This window comes from Taeniopygia guttata, chromosome 2 (genome assembly GCF_048771995.1).
Source record: "Taeniopygia guttata chromosome 2, bTaeGut7.mat, whole genome shotgun sequence".
NCBI classification, from domain to species: domain Eukaryota; kingdom Metazoa; phylum Chordata; class Aves; order Passeriformes; family Estrildidae; genus Taeniopygia; species Taeniopygia guttata.
In genome coordinates, this window is record NC_133026.1 from 58,941,127 (window position 1) to 58,964,574 (window position 23,448).

General features: G+C 36.4%; 1 long non-coding RNA gene across 2 annotated transcripts in view; it reads right to left on the reverse strand.

Annotated features, from left to right (window-relative positions):
• LOC140682308 (uncharacterized) overlaps positions 1 to 20,559 on the reverse strand; it is an 84,173-nt gene extending 63,614 nt beyond the window's left edge. For both annotated transcript variants that reach the window (XR_012053851.1, XR_012053852.1), the window contains exons 1-2: positions 17,856 to 20,559; positions 16,170 to 16,241 (exon numbers count right to left, since the gene is read on the reverse strand). This is a non-coding gene — a long non-coding RNA (uncharacterized lncRNA). The remainder of the gene's footprint in view (positions 1 to 16,169; positions 16,242 to 17,855) is intronic.
• Between the last annotated feature and the right edge of the window lie 2,889 nt (positions 20,560 to 23,448).

The following is a 23,448-nucleotide window of genomic DNA, read 5'->3' on the forward strand; positions in this document are numbered from 1 at the left end:
TCCCTGTGAGCTCAGGTCATTCCAGGCTGAAACTTTCAAAATACTCAGCCAATTAAGGTAATTCTGATGGTGTGTACTCCTGGCAACTGTTAGTATAAGATACTGTGAAACTTGTGTAAGTCACCATGCCAAAAAGTAATTGGTGGCAGTATTCCAGAAAGAATTAAATTCACTGAATAGCTGTTAATAAGGTTTTTACTCAGGGGTATTTCTCTCTCATGCTCTGTGTTAGTAACCCTAACAACAGAACTCTCCCTCGTGAATTAGTGAAATAGACTAGATAAAACAATGTAAATGGAACATATAAAAATTTCTATTAAATGATTCAAAGCTTAAAGACTTTCCCTAATCCCCTCATCAATTATAATAGAGCATTTCACATACACATAGGATGCAGAGGTTTTGATGAATCATGTAAGAAATACATATGTGTATGTTTGCATACGTATGTACATGCATGCCTGAAAGAAGGAAGATGGATTTTCCTCCTGTATCACAGTCATAGAAATAATCCACATAATGATGAAGAAATCATGGACAAAATAGCAGTAGAGAATTACCAAAGACTCTATTCTTCAACTGCAACATGGGCAAAAGATCTCTTATTATAGACATATTATAGGGATTGGTGTGTGGTTCACATGCAGAGAATGGATTTTATGAATTTTGGAAGTCCCCTGTAAATCAGAGTTCTCCTTTTCAGCTTGAGGCTTGCTCATTAGCATTTACAGCTTTTCCCCATAGTCTCATCTTAACATCATAATCATCTAACAGCCATCCTAAACTTTCTTTGCTTCAATCAAACAAAATGGGATTGAAATCCCACATTTAAATATCTTCATTTGTGAAAGTGTTGTACTCTCCTGACTCCATTACTCATGAAACCCACAGGCACACTAAACTAGTGCATATAGTAAGATCAACATCACTATAGATTTAGTTCAGGTTGGTCTGAAAAAATCTGTTTTATGAACCATGGGTCATCTGTAAACACATTTTTCTGTAAAGCTTGAGTCAGCTCCCAGTGAAACTGTGCCAAAAGATATCTCGGAGGAACATGTCAGCAAGTACTTAGAAGTAATCCTCTCATCTTTCCTCCATTAATTCATTTTGCAATACCCTTTCCTGTCAAACTGGAGATGAAAAAATTGCACCCTCTGCGCTGATGAGATTGATTTCTTTTACAGGCAGTGTTGTAACTAGTTTATGTAAAATGAAATGTGTGTCACAAAAAATAAACCACACAGTATCACTGAATAAAGAAGCAAAGTGTTTCTTTATACTTACGGAAAGACTTATTTTTGAATAGGACAGAAATATCAAAAGAATGTCTTCTGATGTATTGTTCTGATGGCACAAATACTACAAAATTTACCTAGCATGAATCATGGAGAAACATGTCAACCTCTTCATTTTAATGAATTTTTCTGTTTAAAACAGTGGTCACTTCAGAATTTCAAGAAAGTCAGAGAGGATTTCTGGTGTTCAATGACTAGCGATGTCAGTAGGTCCACTCTACACAGAGAATTTAGGAAAGAAGAGGGAGAACTTTTTGAACTGTTGAGAGAAATGGAGAAAACTGAACAAAGAGTGTTATCAAATTTACATGTGCATCCCTCTGTTTATGAAAGTACTATTTTACTCTAAGTACTCCATAAAGTCAAGATGACAGGGAAAAATAATTGTGTACTAAATTATGTTTTGTTTGTAACACTGGCTTTATTCTGATTTCCATTTAAGTGAGCTTTCCTTATGTCTTTCTGGAAAAAAAATATGAGGAAGAAGACAGATGTGACGGATGCTACAGATTTACTTGAATTTACTTGAGCATCCCACTTATCTATGGAATGAGACTTGTGCTACAGCAGCTGTTCCACTCTCTATGATCATGTAGTGTACTCGGTCCTATTATTCAGTGGTTAAGAATAGGATGTAAGTGAAACTATATATTTACAGGACCTTCTGTTTTCTCTGGCCTAGAAAAAATATTTGATTAATAGTAACAGCATGAACTTGAAATGTATCTCACAAATTACAATCTTGATGACAATACTAACTGCTCAAGCTTGTCTTTACTGCATTTTGACTAACCTTTCTGTCTGAATATGCTCAAAAGGAAGGCAAAGATAAAATAAAATACTTTCAACATTTTAAACAAAACTGCATGGTTCTGGGAAAAGATGTAATTCCAGTATGACTTTTTTAATAGAGGACATTATTTTCAAGTTGTTTTGCCAAGGTCACTGAAATATTCCTCTTGTGTTAGTGGTCATTAAAAAACTTTGGTGAAGTTATAGAAGTATGATACATATTCTAATAGCAAATAAAGGCTGGTTCTTGTCAAATGAAAGAATGTCAAAAAATTGTAGGACCTCCATGCATGGAAAATTCCACCATGTATTTGGGTGTCCTAATTTCTGAGAAACTGGAAGCTGAATTCAAATAATTTTCCCTAAAAAGGGAAACATTTTCATTGAATAATATCTGGTTCTTGGTTGGTTCATGGGTCAGTATGTATCTATGTTTTTTGCTAGGGTTTTCTTACAAGTCTGACACCTATGAATAAGAATCAAACAAATTTTTCATATAGACCATATTAAAGAAACATTTACGCCTTGAAGAAATTCAGTGATCTTTTTTATAGCCTGACTTATAGCAAGTGGAGTATGACACTGTGACTTGACCTCAGTTTCTGGTTCTGCCTCTGGTTTCCTTGGAGACTTTCTGCAGGTCACATCCTCACCCTTTGTGAATCACAGAAAGGCCGGGGTTCAAAGGGACCTTAATGATCATCTCTTCCAGCATGTCTCAAGTGAAAGAACAAGATCAGATTAGATATTAGGAAAAAACAATTACTGAAAGAGTGCTTGGAATTAGTTTCCCAGGAGGGTGGTGGAGTTACTGTCTCTGGAAGTGTTCAAGTGACATCTGGTTGTAACACTTAGGGATATATTTTCGTGACTGTTATGTTTTTGCTGGGTTGACAGTTTTACTATGTGACCTAGAAGATCTCTTCCAACCTTGACTGTTCTATGATCTATTTCCAAAATCCTCTGTCATAGAATGGGCACCTTCCAATAGACCAGGTTGCTCAAAGCCACATCCAATCTTGCCTTAAACACTTCCAGCAATGGGACATCCACAACTTCTCTGTGCCACCTGTACCAGTGCCTCACTGTCCTCACAGTAATGAAATTCTTCCTAAAATCTAATCTAAACCTACTCTCATTCAGTTTAAAAACATTTTGCTTTGTCTTGTCACTTCATATCCTTGTAAAAGGTCACCCTCCACCTTTCTTGTAGATTCCCTTCAGCTCCTGCAACGCTGCTGTAAGGCCAGAGAGCCTTCTCCATGCTCAGCCTCAGCTTTCTTGGCCTGTCTTCATAGGAGAGAAGGTTCAATCCTTCTCTAATCATCTTGGTGGACTCCTCTAGACTAACATGGGTCAGTGGTGGGGGCCGCAGAGCAGGGTGCAGAACTCCAGGTGAAGTCTCATGAGGGCAGACTAGAAAGGCAGAATCACCTGCCTGGATCTGCTGGCCATGCCTCTTCTGATGCAGCCAGGACACAGTTGGCTTTCTGCTCTGCAAGTGCACATTGCCAGGTCATATTCAACTTCTCATCAACCAACAGCCCAAGTCCTTTTCCTCAGGGCTGATCTACACCCAGCCGCTTTCCCCAGTCTGTATCTGTTCTTGGGGCTGTCCTGGCCCTTGGATTTGGCCTTGCACTTGGCCTTGTTGAACTTCATGTTCACGCTGTCATCAGTGGTACTAATTTGATATATTTAATCCTTCATTTCTTTAACTTTTATTAGAAGTGTGTGAAAACCAAAATCTTCAGAAGTTCTGAAACAATTCTTCACTATTTCTGCCGCATTTTTGTGATTTTGTGTAAACCTTGTTGGATAATTCAGCTTCAGGTGTGGAGCTTCCTGAAGGCCTCCATTTTGGCAGACACATTTCTGGTGAAGAAATAATTGTCTGAAATACATCACTCAGGTTCATTCTGATTTGCTTCTCTGTAAGAATCCAAAATTCAGTAAGGAAAGGATAAATTGTTCTGGGGTTCATCTGACTTAAACTGTAAACTACTGTAAGTAGTAAGTAGTCTGGAAAAACACTTTTAGTCAGATTTTTAAAAAAAATCTAGAACAAAACAGTCTGAGTATTGGCAGAAGATGCAATGCAACTGAATATTACTTTTTGATTCTTTATTGCAAAGAAGAGAACAGAGTCCCGGAGAAGGATTACTTGATGACTGAAGTGATTGAAATTGGCTAATCTGAGGTGCATTTGCAAACTATTTTGCTTTACAAATTCTTTATATACTTTCTTTCCTTATTTGAAATGTAGACATTCTCTGTTTAGTAGCCTTATTTAACATTATCAGCATTTGAGAAATAATGCAATTGATCTGAAGACAATTCAGATTGTCTTCTCTGATTGTTTTAAAAGATGTTGATAATGAAGTTTGGTAACACTAAGATTTTACCTCATTCTTTTTCTTTCCATTTGTAAAATTTTCTTCTCTATTAGGCTTTTATACTCAGTCTGATTCTGTCATACTTTACTCATTTAATTAATGTAAACTAAAACCAAAATGTGAAGTGATCTCTATATTCATGATATATATCTTCCATTTTAAGAAAAAACATTTTGAAAGGAAATACGTGGTACAAATTCCCTTCTAGATGACTTTCTATAAGTATTTCACAATACCTTTAACTCCTTATTTTTAATCCTAATTTCAGGTAAAATGTAGACATTTCCCATTTTAAAGCTTACAGACTACTATTAAAAGAAACAAGAATTCCTGCCAACTCTTGGCCACTCTAAAAAAGAAAATCATTATGGACTGAAAATGAGCTGCTTCTTACTGCAAAATTTTCCATTTATACTCGCAGCTCCCTACAAGTAAGTGCTCATAAACTGTGTCCATGATGAGTAGTATGGTTTGCAGTCAGAGGATGACAATTTGTATAAATGTTGAGGACCAGCAGCAGATGGTGCTATTGAAGATGGCTATCTTGTTTGATCTTGTTTAGTTGGGTTTTTTTCCCTGACAAAAACTGGCCATGAATTCTTAAAAACTTCACGTATTGTCAGTGAAGGCTTGGTGCTCTTCAAAAACTGTGGATGTTCTTTCTATATAAGGCTGTATATCAAGTGGTGTTATTTTCTTAAAGATATGTTATGGATTTTAATCATATAAGCAACCTGATATTATATGGTCCAAGAGATTGGAGTATTTTGCTTGCTGGAATGGAGAGATCAAGATAAAAATCAGTAATATTCTGGTTCTATAAGGTCTAAATAAAGCAGCTGGAAATTACTGTAATTGGAAGTGTTTCATTAGACTCTCTTAGGTATAGAAATGTAAAAGGACTGTGCTTCCAAGCACATAGCATAAGTTTTTTTCTAGACAAGCAAAACACAAGTGAAACATCTCAAGACAGGGATGTCATTAAAGCAATGACAGTCTTTTGACAAATGTTGCAATTTATCAAAGGTACAAAGCTTTTTGTATTTGGAGCAGAAATTGGTCATCAGCTCCAGTAAAAAGTAGGGCAGAAAAGGAAGAAAAAGTGGACAAAGACTTAAACTTAAAAACATAATAAAAGTTACAATAAAAAGATGCAGTGACTTTTCTTAACTAATACCAAGGAAAAGATAAGCCTTCCCCTTTGAATTTTATTTTTGGAACCATTGAACAGAGATCTGTAAATGCCTCTGTGACCAGGTTGTTTGTATCCAGATACAGAACCTGTAGCACAAGACATTCAGTGAAAGAAGTATGAACTGCCTTTCTCTCAAGGGTTTTACATGAGCTTTTTATTTTCTGCAGCATAAATTACAAAATTTGAAAAATAAAAAAGAACAAAATAAATAAAAGAAAATATAATGAAAGAAACAAAACCTGCATGTAATCCTGTTCAAACTCTCAGAATCTCTAGTCTCTGGCACCCACACAGTTTTCTGTCTGTCTGTGCATTTCCTATTTTTTTTGCTAGACCTATGTGTAAACCATAACTATTAATCTATGAAAATGATGGCCAGAGACAACAATGGAAAGTAATACATTTATTTTCAATAGCCCAAAAAAGATTTTTTACCCAAATCAGGCAATTTGATAAATAAGATAGAGTACTAATAATTTTAATTGTGGATAATATTTGGAAATTTTGGAATTTGGAAAAATTCCAAACTTTTAATTTTTAAGGATATTTTTCCAATTGCTTAAAAAAAGTAGGCTGGTTTATCCCAACCTTTAGTCTCTCTCCTAAATAACCGGAGAAAGATCTTTAAACAAACAAATCACATTTCTCCTACAATCAGATTAACTTCCCAAGTCTCTTTACGCAGCTCGCTGAACAACTGCTAAATAATGACAGCTTTTGGGCCAAGCAGATCTGGCTTAGATCTGAGCTTTTCAATCCAGTGGAAACATGCTTAATATCCAGTCCCCTGTATTTCATAATTCCGGTACAGGTACATGTGTCTGTGTGAATTGTGTGAAAGTAGAAAAGTTCTGCCATTTCATGACTTCAGATAGACATTTCCTCCCTCAGATTTCTGCCTCTCCTCATTGCTCCTTCAGCACTTACCACAGACATTCAGAGCAGCCTTGGTTTCAGGCATACAACAAGAAATGAGTGATGCAGCTGGCAACACACCCCTTGTTTTTCAAGCTTTGATTGCATTCTAGGGAATATGAAACACAGGCTCTTTGCAACCTTTTTGCTAGACAGTTGATTGTGCCAAAGGAGGATGGAGGAATCAAAGGACAGTATGAAATGGCCACACAATTAGAGAAAAAAAAGTCATGCATAAAAATTTTTATTTTACATTTTGGTTTGGATTGATTTGGTTTGGGGAATTTTTTGTTGCTCTGAGAGCAATGATATTCCTAGAAAAAGACAATGAGAAAGGAAGGCAGCACAGTTAAGGATTAAGCACATCAAAATGGAACCATGTGGTAGTAAGGAGCAAGAGTCCTTCAGTTTAATGCAAGAAGCAAGATGTCTCACTATTCACTTTCAAAGGATGTTGTCCTGTCTCTTAATGACAGATATTGTAAAACGCAGAAGTAATTTTTTTAAATTTTAATTGTTAAAGTCACCCAGGGTATTCCAGAGTTGTAAAGTGAGTGATACCTAACACAGATCTGCAGTATGTCATGATCACACTATAGGGACTAGAAATAGGGACAAAATGAAAAATTAGATTCTGGTTTTCTGGACCCCGCTGAACCTCCTGGAACTGAGAACAAGTCCAGGGACAAATGCATTGTATCTTCTAACACAATGCTGTAGATCAGATCTAAATACATTATCAAAAGGGATATTTAGACAATTCTCTCCACTTCAGAAAATATGTTACTTTTGCAGATGTCCCAAAGAATCACTACATAGGTACTGTCTACTGTCTGGGCCTTTATCTACAACAGCAAGTTTTGCCTACCTAATCACTACATGGTGCAAATCTGACTGTTATGCTCATATTGTTGTTTGCTTACTTCCAAAAAAAAAAGCATTTTCTGGATCCTGAGTGTCCTAGATTGCAAAGCAAGATGTTTGCAAGAGGTGTGGCAGTTATCTACTGTTAATTGGGCAGTTTTCTTTATCTCTTCCACAAACCAATCCTCTGCCCCAGGAAGACATCTGCTGTTAATGGCCTATTGAATGTCACTGCATGACTGATAAAAGTTACAACATTCCATTGTGAGATGCTCTGCCCAGAAGGAGGAGCCAAGCATTCCTAACTGAATATAACCTGAGTTTTTGGGACACCAGACTCAGCCTTTCCACTGGATTTCCAGAGGAACAGCTGCCTTTTCCACTGTAGTCTTCAGAGGAAGAGTACACGCTTCTACAGGATCACTGCTCCAACAGAAACATATCTGCCACTACAGGAGGACTGCAGCCATTCCAAATTGGATGGTTCAATTCCAAACTACTTGACCAAGAGGGTGTCAGGTTGTATTCTGACTCTGTCAGTGTTTTGGTTTTTATTTCTTCTTTTTTATTATTGTATGCATTTTGTTTTCTTTCCATTTTCCTAATAAATTGTATTTCTGACTTGGAGTCTCTCACTGGTTTTGCTTTCAAACCAGAACACTGAGTTTTTTGGGGGTTTTAAGTCCACAGTCCATAACAGTTCTTCTCAGTATATCTGTAGTGTGGCATCTGTGCAGAAAGAGCTCTCTTTGGAAAAGACCTTGTGGTAGCCTACATCTCAGGAAGGCCAATACACTTGGCATTTCTGCAGGTTTCAGTGTCTTTAGAGAGGTGCCTTGTCAGGGAGATGATAGCTGGACACAGACAGAGTGATCATTAATAACAGCATTTATTAGAGCCAGCCATCAAGCTGTGGGACTATGATATGCTTTAAAAAAATCACTAAGTGGTGTGCTATGATGAAAAATATTTTTGTTTGTGCCTGAATGATAAATATTAGTCATAGATGCAGTATTGTTGACAGTTCTCTGAGAGAAAAGCCTGGATAATATTTTAACACATAATACTACACATTGCATGCATTTTGTATACTTAACATTTTTATTGCATGCAAAAAAGAAAAGTAAAAGACATTAAACTCAATCATTCCATAAAAAACAAATATAGTATTATGTCACATCTGTTAGTCAGATAACAAAAATATTTGAAAAATGTTTCATTAACATATTAAAAGACCTTATAAAAGCAACAAAGAGATTTATCATGGTGCTAAAAAAAGTATGTTGAAAATTCTTAAAAACATTGAACAATATTTTCCTGGAATTAAAAAAAACAATACCAATGTGAGGAGAGTACAAGCTGTTTACCACAGAATCACAGAGTAATTTGTGTTGGAAGCGACATTTCAAAGGCACTTAAGGACCAGTTAGTCCAACCACCCTGCAATGAGCAGCAACATCTGCATCTAGATCAGGTTTCTCAGAATCCAACCTGACTTTGAATGTTCCCAGGGACTGAGAACGTACCTTCTCTGGGCTTTATCCCTATGCTTATGGAAGTTCCAACCCTCAAGGATTTGCCATACTTCGTTTTATTTTCCACATGTCCAGAATGAGTTGTTAAATACATGGGTTCAATGGGTTAGTTTACTGTCCTAGAACACCAGCACAGCAGCACAAAGAGTGAATATTGCTAGTAGTGCATTGAAAGTCATAGGATATTGGGCCAATTTATGCAATTATATGCATCATTTTGAAGACTTATGGTGTTCTGGGGCACTGTCCCCTCTGCTTCTTCCAGGCTCTACTCCTTCTTCCATAAGTCTTCTGTTTCCTCTCCAGAGCTGGATCCTCTCTGTTCCTCCTCGCTCACTCAAAATTTTCATTTGCACTTCCTGATCTAAGTCAGTCTTCGAATGCTGTGAAGGGTTTCTGACAGACACCGATCAAGAAAAGTAATATGACTGTTCAAAGGGACAAAATAATAAAATAAAAACACTTCTATTTTCCTTCCATACTTTGTCCCCTATAAAAAAATCTCTTTCTGATATATAGAAGAACAAAGTATTTTTCTTCCTTTTACTTTTTAAGTGCAGAGATTTTCTCCTGTGTGGCGATCTTAGTCTCAGCCACAGGGAATGGTGTTTAAGAGGAATTTAAAGCTATAGGGAACAATTTAAGGAACTTATTACATATGATGTTCTTAAGGCTGCAATTTTTATTCCTGAAAGTTTTAAGACTTTTATTGTCTTTCTAGTACCTAACGGTACACAGAAAGGACCTCCATGGATTTCACTACATGTTGGCACTGAAAAGTATCTTGGGAAAAAGATCTACATGCATTTTTATTAAAAATAGTGAGATAATCTACTAAAGTGTCCAGGATGTTCATCTATTGACCAACAGGCACCTTAACATAATACTTGGGTGTGTTTCTGCTGCTTTGCAACACACCCCAGAAAAGCAGCCCTCTTTTCCTGTCCTTGCCTCTGTGCCAACTGTGTTACTTTCAGCTTTTTCTCAGCATTTTGATGAATGGTTTCTCTGAGACCAATATATTTCTTATTAGAAGAATCACAGGATTGGTCATCAAAGCACAGATATTCAATTAGGCAAATATTAATTTGCCCTTGTGTTTTTGCTCATAGTGGCAAGGCACAGCTTTGCTGGCAGGGATGCAGCTGGCTTATTTCTGTTTGCAGTATCAACATTTAACAGCGGCTCCAAAGTTTTCTAGAGCTGTATGCAAAACATACCTCTAAATATTGCATAAAATAATAAAGAGTAAATATAAATAATATAAATAGGAGAGATTGGTAAAAGTAGATGATTCTTTTAAGAGTCGCCAGAGTCCATCTGCCCTTGCAAAACCATGAAATATTGGTCTCAGACTGAGCACAGCCTCTCTGGCAAGATATTCTGTCATTATCCACCATCCATCATCAAATCCACCATCTTTTTTATGGTCACTATTTTTCAGTTTCTTTCAATTCTGTACACAATGGCTGGACCACTTCAGTTTTTCTCCCTTTCACTCCTTCTTTATATGCTGCATTTTCTTGTTCAAAACATGACATACAGATCAGAAGTCAGGTGACTCTGAACTTCTGCGTCATGCAAGTCTCTTTTGAAATGTTAAGTCCTCGAAGCCATTCCCGATTTGCTTTTCTCAGCCCTCACCTTATGGAAGATCTGGCCTATTTAATTACCTTTGCTGTTTATAAATAATTTGCTTCTTGGCTTTACCATAATCTTAGTATATTAATCATATCTTGCAGCGGCTGCTGTGTCTGCAATTGCCTTATGATTAATCCTACCCCCAGTGAAGTTTTTCTTGGGTTTGGCAGAAGCAGGACGAGTTGAGTTTGTTCTTAGACATTGGCACGTGCACATAGGATGTGATAATGTACAAGTAAACAAGATATTGTTTCCATAACATAGAAGATGAAGGATATAGGAAAACTGAGAATGCAACTCAAGATCACTGTGACCTTTAGGCAGTCTGTGCAGAAGTAGACCCTGAGTAGTTACAGAACAGCAATTTTTGGGGAGTTGTTAGAGCAGCCGAAACCAACACAGACAGTGTTGCAGCAATGCTTGATTTGTCCTTGTTGCATGCCATCCTTGTGCATGACAGAGGCAATTGATTTTATAACTGAAAGACTTGCTTGCACCTACCTGGGTTGCATTATATGAAGCCACATTTAAGGCTACAACAACAAAAGTCAAGTTCTGACAAAAATCTTGAGGCATAAAGGAAGAATACAACAGGCCTAGTCACAATACCTCTAATATGCGCCCTTAAAACCATGATTCATGATGTGACAAAGAGCAGCCTCCCAGACTGGGGGGGGTCTCACTCCCCCTGAAGTAATTCTCAAAAATTGCATTGAAGATGAATTGGACCCTACAGATAAGAGGCCTTTGTAAGTAAGTGTTAAAAATCAGAGGTATCCCTTCAGCAGTCTCACACTGTGTGCAGTTGTTTCCTTTCTTTTCTTAATGGTCCAGAACTACTCCTGAATAGAATTCACTGAAAAGCACCAGGAGGGATTAAAAAAAAAAAAAGGGAAAAAAAGAAAAAAAAAAAGTGAAACTACAGCAATTCTCCAAACCTTGTTTATTGAATGTCAAGCTGAGAGCAGTTATTGACCCAGGGGGATTACAGTTTATTCAGGGTGCCAAGTAATTATAGAAGTGACATTAGATCATCATTTACACTCACAGTATAGTAATGAATGACAATGTCAGCTAAAACAAGGACAAATGAGAAAGAGCCCACAGCTGACAATATTCCTGAGAAGCATTGCACAAGGTGTAAGTAAATGAGGGTTGTCTGGTCTAGTAGCTGCTCGTTTCCATTGGAAATTACCACCTGCTGTTCTCAGTGGCAGTTAACACTAATATGAGAATCCCTGAGCCAAAGCAATAAACTAACAGCAAATGTTGTTTTCTGTTTTCTGTCTTTTACTTAGGTAACAGATAGAGGAAATTACAGAAGAAACCTCTTAAGCAGAAAGTTTTGGTACTCAGCAAATGTACTCTTTTATCGGGAAATTCTGTAATAGAGTTTTGCAAAACTTGCAGTACTTGCCTAAATTCATACGAGTTATTAATTTACAAGTCAGGTAGCAGTCGCCTTTATATGTTTTCCACCCAGTTCTTTCCAGATTAAATTCCAAAATATGCAGACTCATCTGGTAGAAATATGAGAACTCCTCAAATCAGAAATACTCTACTGGTCTCTGGCATCAGTATAATCTCATTGCCTTATATAGATCTGAAAGCAAAACTGAATATCCAACCCAGGAACATTCAGTAAAAAATATCTTTCTAAAATTGTTAATGTCAGGATAACCATCAGAGATTTTGACATAGCATACCAGTTTTGCAACCAGGTAGGCTGAAGGAAATTCTTGGACTTAATTAGGATGCAGTCTTCCACTTGGTAAGATGAGACTATTTTACAGAAATATTGCTAATAATCCAACCCTAGCAGGTAAAAAAAAAGTGAACATAGGAGAGATTACCATAGGAACATGCACAGTAACCCTCTCACAGCAGCTTGGACAGAGAATGCTCTACTTAGCAGGGCATACAATTTTGCAAAGAAAAGAAAATAAAAAAGCACTCTGCCTGCTTTAAGATCAAAGGATATTGAGAAAAAAATTTACGCTGAGTTAATTTTTCAGCTTCCTTTTTTTTTGCTTTACCCAATCTATACAGGAATAAAGTACTGCCACTTAGGAAAGTGTACCTCCTAACTAAAAGAGCAAGAATTTCACTTCCCTGCTCCTTTAAATTATCATTATGTCAGACCTTCAAACTAAAAGCCTTTATTTATAACTTCAATGGAAAACAGAAAATACTTTTCTTCTGTACTTTTCTAAGGCAAGCTCTCCTTCTCTATCATGTAGGTTGTGTAAGATGGGTCCCAAAGGCAAAAGGAAATAAAAAACTTGAAAAAATTAGGGAAGACATATAAGGAAGAAGTAATCAGGTCACTAACTACATTATTAGGTATATATTTATTATGCTCATACTAATTTCTTCTGGCATAGAAGCAGATAAATGCCTATCTGAAATTTTCAAGCTTACAACCCCATTTATATGTGTATTCTGTGAACATACAAGTGTCTGTACACAATCACACTCACATAATTGCTAAACTTTTAAACATTACGTGTTTTACTTGATATATTCTTGCTAAGTTACTCCTGTTCCCAAAGAAAGATCTATTGTTGACTATATAGGCACCTGTTAGGCCACACCTGGAATACTGTGTCCAGTTTTGATGTCTCCTGTTCAAAAGAGGGAGTGAGTGAGTCCAGCACAAGACCAGTAAGGAGCAGAGAAAATTAAAAACTTGGTATATAAAGAAAGGTTGGAGAATTCAAGTTTGTGATGATAAGGCTCAGATGGACCTCAGTTTTCCAGAATCTGAAAGGAGTCAAAGAGAAGATGGAGATACTCTCTTCATGAGGATGCATGAAAACAGGAGAAAAGAATATGAGCACAACTCCTTCAGGGTAAATTCAGTTTGTGTACAAGCTCTTCACAAAGAGATAAACTGATATTTGGGATATGTTGCCCAAAAGAATCTCTCTGTTGCAAATATTTGAAGGCTTGATTTGAAAATCCTGATCTGAATACAATCTTGCTTTCACAAGAAGGTTCTGGCAGATGACCTCCAGAGGCTCCTTTGAACCTAGATTTTTCCATGAGTTGCTATTCCTCAGGTTCCCTTTTTACAAATGGATGTGAAAATGTTTAGAATGTAGTCTTAAGCTAGCTCAATTTACAATCCAAAGGCTACAGTATTTTGGCTTGTTTCTGCATGTGTCCCTGGTCTGAAACAGGAGCCAAGCGGTCAGTTGTGTAATAAGTACAACTGCAGCTAGCTGCAAGGAATTTTTCCAGAAGCTCAGGAAAAGGACACGGCACTGGAAACACTAATGAAAACTGGCAAGTGAAATAATCAAGTATCTGCTCCACAGTGATGGAAGAAAATAAACTATAGTGTAGTTTCCTGGTGCTTTCATGCAGTGTTTCCCTAAATCTCTTTATACCCTCAAGCAAAAGAGAAGAAATTAGGAGATATGCTTTTGGATTTAAAAAGAAAGGAAGGAAGAGAGCAGTGGCAGAGCAAAGAATATGAACAAGGATTACAACGTCTGGTTGGAGCTGAAACCCTGCCTCTGTTTTCAAGCACATGATCACACACCTGCCTGTCTTCTTAAACATACATACATTGAGGTGGCAATAACTATCAATGTCTGAACCAGCATCAAGAATATGAGGTTCTTGTCTGGTCAGTATGTATGAATAACTCTATACCTAGGAACAGTGCATTTAGTTTATAGCATGTATTTCAACACAAATAAATATTTTCTGCTGTTGATGATATGCTTTGCATTAACAAAACGTTTAAGACTAAAATATTGCAAGAATATAATAAGTGATTTTTTTTCCAAGTGCTGTGTTTTGCTCAAAAGACAGCAGGATTCCTCTTGTGTTGAATCCAACACTGTTTCTATGGTTCTAAATGTTGTCCATCATAATTAATTAAAAGACAGAAAACATCTTATAATGAGACAATTTGGGATCTTAACAATTGGTTACCATTAAAGCCAGGGTTCAATCCATCTTCAAAACTCATTTGTGCATCTGATCTCAGGGAATAATCATTGCTTGTTATAAAATTTATCATGACACACCAACAACAAATTAAGTGTTGTAGTGGAAATTGAAATTCCTGTTTCCTACAATTCAAGTATTCAAGTCATTTGTAATCTGAGACTTAGATTACAGCACCATATTGTCCTAACACTGCTTAAATGCTATTTTTCCTGCAATGTAACTATTAAGTTAGGTTAGAAAGCAAGACATCCTCATTACAGCATAATTCTGGGACATAATACTTCATCTGCCTCACACAATGAAACAGTGAGAGTGATGTGTGTGCAAAGCTGCTGGAAAAATACAGGTTTACCTTAATGGATGTAGGCTTTTACATCACCCTTGGCTACAGGAATTTAAGCACAAAAGAACAGTTCCTTGTGTAGGAATTACAGTGTTAGTTAAACAATTACACCTCAATGAAAAACATCTAAAGTCTCAAGTATCAAATCCTCTTTTTCTGACAGTGCTAGGAAGGGAGTCCATTACCTTCAGCAAAGCTGAGAAAGAATAAAATACTTCTCTTAAAATATTTTTTTACTTTAAGAAAAAAATGCAATAACATCACAGCTTATAAGCCAACATTGTTTTCTGGTTGGAATAAGAGGAACAGGGTTATGTTTTAGAGCAGGCTGGTCTCTAAAATATTCATGTTTGTCTGTTTTCTGACACACACCATGAGCACAAAAAGAAATCACCATTTCTGCTAGGAGCAGAGATAATCTTTGCAAATAGACTTCACATCTGAAAAATTAATATTTTATTATGGGAGTTATTTTATACAAATTGTCCTATAGCAACAAAACTGCATGAAATTTTGAGGGCTTTTTCTCTAAACCCAAAACTTCTATTAGTCTTAAATCAAATGTACTTATATATTTTAGTTTTATAGAATTTAGTGAAGTAATTAATTCTTTTTTTAATATATGTTTCTCAGTTAAATTCCATGGTCAAAGACCTATATTTTTTCATTAATCTTATGGGAAGAGAAATTTTTAGACTATTATGAGCAGTGTTCATGGATTCTTATAAAAACCCAAGAAAGTTAAATCATAAAGAAATTTCAGAGACATGATTTCATGCAACTCTATATCCTAAATTTCTAAATTCTGCTTTTCTACTGAAAAGATAATATTGCAAAGGAAGTTTAATAGTATTGGCTCAGGTTCTGCTGTTGAGTGTCTGATTACAGCTTATTTCTTCATCAGCCAGGACAACTGCCTTGTTTTAAACTTCAGGACTGCAAGAGATAAAATGGCCATTATGTGCCATATTTTCATTTAAATGGAGCAAGTGTCAGCAGAATGGTTTCACAGGATAATATTTTCATGGCCATCTGTTTGCTTGTTTAGACAGCTACAGGTTTATGTGAATATTTCTTTAGGTCATATGCATTGCACCTGATATATTTAACCTGGTATAGAGCAGGCATAAAATCAGACATGCATTTCCCAATAGTTTGGCATACAGGTCACACCTACTCCTGTATTTTGACAAGTAGATCAATTATTCAGTGCAAAAGGCAAGTTACCTTGTAGAAATCCTAATTTTGAAGGTGCTTGCTCAGCCACATTGCAGTAGAAAAGTATTTCTTTTTTTCATCCTAAAAAGCCAAAGTTTTAGAGTGATTGTATGTTTTGTTTAGGTCTGAGAGGATGCTTGTTTCCTTTGCCTTCTGAGGGTTGAATGTCATCATACTTGCAGGTAAAATTGTGGCTTAAAAGTTCCATTTTGTTTGATTCCATGACAGTGCTGTTACTGATTTAAATAAAACTCATATGCTGTCATAACTATAGAGTTACCCAAAGCTCTCAAAGATACAAGGATTGCATGGGCTCTTTAAATTTTAGTATATTATATTTTCAAGATTCATTGCACATTAAATATATATATATATAGTAAGGTCTCTTTCCATGCTATCATTAGAACAAAAAGAATGGAAAAAGAAATAGTCAATCCTTTTGTTCTAAGAAATGACATGTATGCAACATTCAATTTTACTTTGTCTTCTGAAAGGTATAAACAGAGACAAGTCAAAAACAGACTAATTAATTTCATTATGTTGTTTGAAACTTGCTCTCCAAAAACCAGTTTATTTCATAAAGCTTATCCAAAGAACTGATCAGATTTTATGCTAATCTGTGCCTTCAGAACAGTGAATAGTGGTATATCAAAGACACTAAATGTCACATTGCTTTCCTAAAATGTTTGCATTTGGCTCAGTAAGTCTATTAGGTGTCTGAAAAGGCCTCTGACATCTTCTTAGAAGCCTTGTCTTCTTTTTTATTTTTTTTCCATAGAAGCCTTGGCCTTAAAAGGATTGGAATTGTCAGGTCTGTTAGACTGATAGAAATGTTCCAAAAATAAACTTACAAATGTTAAACATTATCAAATGTAGGACTGTTTTAGGGAGAATATTGCATAACTCAAATAAAACGTATTCCACTGCAGTCATATATGCATCCAACACTTAGCCTCTGGCTGGGAATATGCTGCACACAGGACTTCAGATGCATCAGAAAGCTTTATTTATTTTTCTTCTATCTACCTATATAATCAAAAAAGCCATGGTATCAGCAATCCCACAAGGATTACAGAGGATGCGGTCCTAAAGTCTTGAGTTCTTTTTTCTATTTATTTGTTTGTTTCTTTAATGTCTGATTGCTTTCCAGATTATTTTTAGTTTTCTTGGAATGCAAAGACTAAAACAAACCTTAAGGAAATTCTAATACAATTAACTAAATACAAATAGACAATTCTGTCAATTTTCTTCTTATACTAAAATAATAGAAAAAAGGCAAAATTAATATTTTTTATATTGCTGGTAATGTTTTGTTCTTTCTTATCCAAAATAATTTACTCCTCTCTAGCCATATTTCTAATTTTTTTTTTTTAAGATATATCATAACCACCAAATATGTGCTTTGATATACCACTACTCCCTCTTAATTATCCACTTTCACTGTCTGCATATAAATAATTCTGATTTTTTGGGCTTTTGTAAAAGGCATTTTATAAATGGCATTTTAGTGCTAATGAGTCAACAAAGAGAAGTGTCTGGCTCTCAAAATATTGTGTTCAAATAAACTAATAGCATTAGGGAAAAAAAACCTTATCAGATAAGTATTAACAGCACATTAAGGAACAGATGAAATTATGGGTTTGACTTGTCTTTTAGAGAAATTTTTCTAGATACATGAGGGAGAAATCTACTCACCTGGCTCTGATTCTGCAAGCAAGACAGGAGGAAAAAGCTGTTCCTGTTTTTTGGATTACACAGGCAGTTAAAATAATTTTTCATTTATAGTTCTGTGCTATACATAAAAAGCCACAAAATGCAATAGAAAGCTTCATGAATACATCTTGGTTTTCTGGAGCGTGGTGGAGGACTGCCAAACCCAGATTGTTTTTAAAAATACAAAATCAGTCCTTCTTTTTTCTCAGTTCTGCCCTCTTCCCTCATCTCCCTGCCCCCACAAAAAAATCCATGAGGTTTAAAAATAGTACTATTTTTCTTTTTAAAATGCTTTGCTTACTGAACTCTCAGAGTTTATATCTTTGCATTTTTCTTCACACCAGGAGCTCTGAAACCTTAGTGATATTTTTAGTGATTTTTTTCTAATTTTAAAATAGATGATCACTTAACTGAAGGAATTGCAATTTAGATAGGGCACTATCCCTGTCTCAGCCATGAAGTGAAACAGGGTAAGACCTGTCCATGGAGGGAGTCAAGGGGTTCCCTTCTCTTCTCACCCCATGTCTTGGTAGGGAGAGACCTCCACTTTCCACTGATAGGTAGAGAATAAGACCTCAGACAGTTATCCCAAATTCTGGGGAATACAAGAATTACACCAGAGTCAATACTTGAAGTGGGACCTATGGCTCTGAGGACATAAAAAGTCTGAGCCTCTTCCTATCCCTGGTGTGCAGGCACTTCCCAACCTCACTGCTTCCTTCTGCAAAGTGGGAAACAATCAGCAAATATCATCTTCTTTGTGAGTAGATTTTACCAGATCTTCTTCTTTTCTGTTCTCTGTTAGGGGAATAACACATCACTTGGGTATATCATAATATATATTTATCATCTTTCCTAATAGAGAACAATAATAATAATAATAATAATAATAATAATAATAATAATAATAATAATAATAATAATAATAGTTTTCATCATCATCATCATTACTACTAGTACTACTGCTACTACTACAACAATAATACGTACTTAATTTCCACAGAACTTTCACAAACAATACTGCATCTAGACAGCTCTATAAAAATGTGTTTACTTTTGGGCTTAAAAGCAGCAGCCAAGCAGTAAATAGAAGAGAGTCTTGTAGAGAAAGAACAAATTTGGTACGAGAAAACTGGGATAAACTGCAGTTTCTTCAAAGAGAGTCATGACATTTGTCTATCTTACTAGAAAAGTTTCACCTAAAAAGCATTCTGGAAATTTAGTATAGCTCAGAAGCGTGTAAAGACTGGGTGGAATTTACAGGAATTTGGATATGAGGTGTTAGAAAGTCAGACCATCTCAAAAAACCTATGCATTTATGTCACTAAACAATGCCCTGGAGACCTGGATTGTTCTTGTATGGCCCTTAAAATACTTATTTCCCCTTGCACTGAAGTCAGTTTGTCACCAAAGAACTCATCAGTTCAGAAGAAGTGAACACTGTGAGGAGCTAGGTCTTTAACAAACCTAAAGTGGACTAAGAAAGAAATAGTTTACCTGACTCAGTCAGGGATTTCACTTGGTGTCAGATCATATTTCTTCATTTCCTTGCTGAGCATCTTTCCACCAGCTCCTGAACGATGCAGGCAATACTGAAGATCTGCTGGGTTATACCAAGTGAAATAATCCCCATGGGAGGTTGTGGTGAATAGTTGGTTCAATAACCCACCAGAAGTATGTCATGTCTTTGGTAGATAGAAGTGAAAAGGGTTGTCTGTCTTATCAGGCATCTCCTTCATTTATTTCCTTTCCCAGACCAAGTAAAGTCTATCTTTAAATTAATTAAGGTTTCTTTGTAAAATCTATAGTAAAATATACAACCAGGAGACTTTCCCTGGTTTTAGACATTTTTCACTACTTTAATCTCCTTAGTTATGGTTTCCTTCAGAGTTCATGCTCATGTTTTGCTTATTGTTGAATGCTGACTTAAAATGTTGTGGTTCATTTTCCCCAATGATAGATCATAAAAGGGAAAAACTTGATTCTTCCTGGACATGTGTTTGCGTATATAATTTTTTTCTCAGAGTAGAAACTAAGATAACTAATTCCTCCTAAAACATTCAAAAAGTAACCAGAAAGTCATATTTCTTTTACTTCTGTTTCAAAAGTAGATTGGCAATTTTCATATCCAAATTTTTATTTACAAGCTGCCCCTTTTGAAAGAAACCTGTAAAAATGCAGCAAGGATCCACTGTAATCTTTTAAATCCAAATGTTTTAAGAGTATGTAAGATGCATACATACATGTACACTGTCTATATAGAAGTTTGTGTCTTTGTTTATCATATCATAGCATATCATATGCTGTACTATAATCCCTTTTCTGCATTAGGTTTGTTTGCGGTTTTGGGTTTTTTGTTGTAGTTATTTTTGGTTTTTGTTGTTGTTTTGGGGGATTTTTTAATGGTTTTTTGGGTTTTTTTGCTCCTTTTTTTCTGAAGACTCTGTAAAAATAGAAAGAAATCTTTCTCTGTTAGTACAACTTTTGCAAAAGGAGATGTATGCTTCAGAGACAAGGCTCTGGCTCTCAGGAGGTTTTGTTTTTATATTGCTGAACATACAGAGCACAAAGAGAAGAATCTGTCCTCCCATATATCTTTTCACTCCCCATGGGGAAAAGAGAAAGTTTCAAATCACCCATTTAGCAGCCTGCTCAGTTTTTTTAACTGAACTTTTAAGGGAAGAGGAAATAAAGAAATTCAAACTCATTCATTTGGAAAAGCTGATTAATACTTTCACTGATTTTGGAGTGAGGAATAATCCACTCGAAAGAAATGGGGTGAATTGGATATTCTTACTATCAAAAAAAGAACCAGGGGACATATGAATTCTCAACAGCTTCTGTAATTCCAGGCTATTAACAATGGGTGAAACTGAATTTGCTAGAATTTAAATTAGCTTAATGTGTTGCCATAAATAGTTATACATTTGAATAAGCAACTGTGTTACAATTACTACACTAATTTTTCTTACTTAGTGGATGAGAGAAAGTCTTTTGTATCAGTGGAGATGATTTCCATAGGACATACTTTACCAGACATCATTATTCTATTGAAAAGAGACAGAAAAATGCTTATTTATTAGAGGGCAGTTCCCAGCTCCCTTTTAATCTCCAACATATACCCACTGTATATTGACCCCATTTTTTTTTCCTTGTTCTTTTCTGCTTTATATACCTGAAGTAGCTTTTCCATGTTAAAACAACCTTTTCAAGATCTAACACTTCCCTGATGGAGTTGATGATCTCTCTTTTTACAGTCATTATAGACTTCCTATTTATTCTGGCTATTTTATAGAAGAAGTAATCTCTATAGTTAAGTCTAGAAGACTTTTCTCAATATTTTTCTATCTCACTTGCAGTAAAAATGGCAGATCTTTGAAGGTCAAGACCAGTAATATTCATGATTCTTTCAATTTTTATTTTGACTTGTCCAAATAAAAAGATTACTTTTCTACTACTTTGTGTTCCTTAGTTAAGTTAGTCAACACGAAAGCCAAATTCAGTTTTCCATAACATCTTCCTTACTTTTCAAAAATCACATTTGTATTAGTTTGTACCTAATTATTTAATATCTTGTTGGTAGCAGTGTAAAAGACTTAAAGATCATGATTGCCTCAAACATTGTTAAGATCACAGTAGGACTTTGCCCTCTGTAGCAAACAGTGCAAAGAAGCAACTGCTCATCTGAAATCACCTCCCCTCCCCGAATATGCCTCTGCAAACACCTGGAGATTTGGACTGTGAGTTAAGCTACTGTTGTGGTGTGTTTTTCTTTAATTTGATATTTGTTCTGTGTATGTTCAACCTCCCCCTCCCTAATCTCCTCCCTTCCCCAGCTATCAATCTTCCCAAGCTCTTCCCTAACCCCCTCCTCTCCAAGCTGTCAATCCTCCCTTTCCCTGCCCCTTTCCCCAGAACATTCCTTGTCACTCCTCCTAGCCTCCTCCCCTGCTTCCAGAGCATTCCCTGTCTCTTTAGTGAGGCTCAACACCCTATTGGTTACTTTGTGTTACTCCACTCCCCTGTTTCCCCTGATAGGTTTGTGATATGTTAGTCCCCCCTTAGACTCCTCCCCAGCCCTACCCTCATTGGTTGCTGTTCCTAAACGCCACCTGTTGAGTTCCTGTATAAAACCTTTGTTTGCCCTCCCCGGAGGGTCTTGGGGGGGTCACTGAATAAAACCATCGTGTTCACCTCCAAGTCTCGTGTCGCCTCCGTCTGTCCTTGCGCCAACAACTGGGACCGCAGAGCTTCGCAGGGGGAGCGGCCACTCGTTCTCTTCCCTCTCGCCGCCCAGCACGCCACCGCTCGGGGTATCATGGTGGGAGGAGCAGCTTGCGCGTTACAAGCTACCCAACATGAATTTGAGATAAGAAAAAGGTGGTGCTTTGTCCAGTTATCTCAGTTCTAAGGAGAGGTTAGCAAAGCTGGGGGAGAAGAATGTGCCTGCTAGGAAAGCCAATTCTGCAGGTGTGCTGAAAATCAGCTCTGGCCAGGTCCAGCGTGGGGAGGCCACAGCCCACAGCCCAGTCCTGAGCCCCTGCCACCAGAGCAATGCAGGGGACCCCCCAGGTTGCAAAAGACAGGGTGAAAATTCCCCCTCCTAGGGGAAGTGCTTGGGCATTCCAAAGAACACCTCAACATTTATTAACCCATTGAACTCTGTTTTGCGGACCCCCACCAATGAGAACACCAGAAAAAAAGGACCAATGAAAAACTGTCTGGACCCACGGGTGGTGATATCTTTTTACTTAATAAGCCTCTCATTCTGTTTCTCTCCTACCTGTCTCCCCACCCCTTTCCTATTTCTTTTTGCCTCTCTTTACCTCACATTTACTATTAAATAAAATCCATAGTATTGCCTTGGCATATGGTCTTGTTTGCACCTTAATTCGGGTAGAGTCATCTCTCTAATAGTCCTAATAATTGGATCTGAACAAGCAGAGACAAAATCTGATGGAGAAATATTTGGTTCTCATTTCCAGCAGCTCTAAGCTAGAAGCATTCATTCTCAAATCCCTCTAAGGAAAGGCAGAATTTTCACTTAAGACACAATAGCCACAGTATTTACTTCTAATGCCTTTACCCATATCCAAATCTATCTAAAGGTAACTTTAGCTTTAGATTTTAGTAATATCTAAAGGTCTGTAGAGGGCAAGTGAATCTCAATGCTTTGTGGAATTATACTCCTTGCATATATCTTATTATGGCAACTATCTTTGTGTATTTATATTTTCAGGAACATGAGATAAATAAAGAAAAGATGATGGAAATTTGCAGTTAGTGATTTTTTTACTTCTGTAAACCAATGATCTGAAAATTTTGATCAATACATGCGAGTACAAGTTGATCTGTGTTATGTGTCAAAGTGACACACTAATTAATATTCCTAATAATAATCTAATGTGTTTCTCTACTTGTCTATAAAACACTGAAATTAGGTACTTAGTCTTTATAATGTTATCAAGTAGTTTCATTCCTTTGCAAGAAAATCAAGTTATTTCACCTTCATCTGTGACATAGGACAATTGGAAAGCAAATGTAAATTTAAAACTGTGTAAAGGGTAAAACCAAA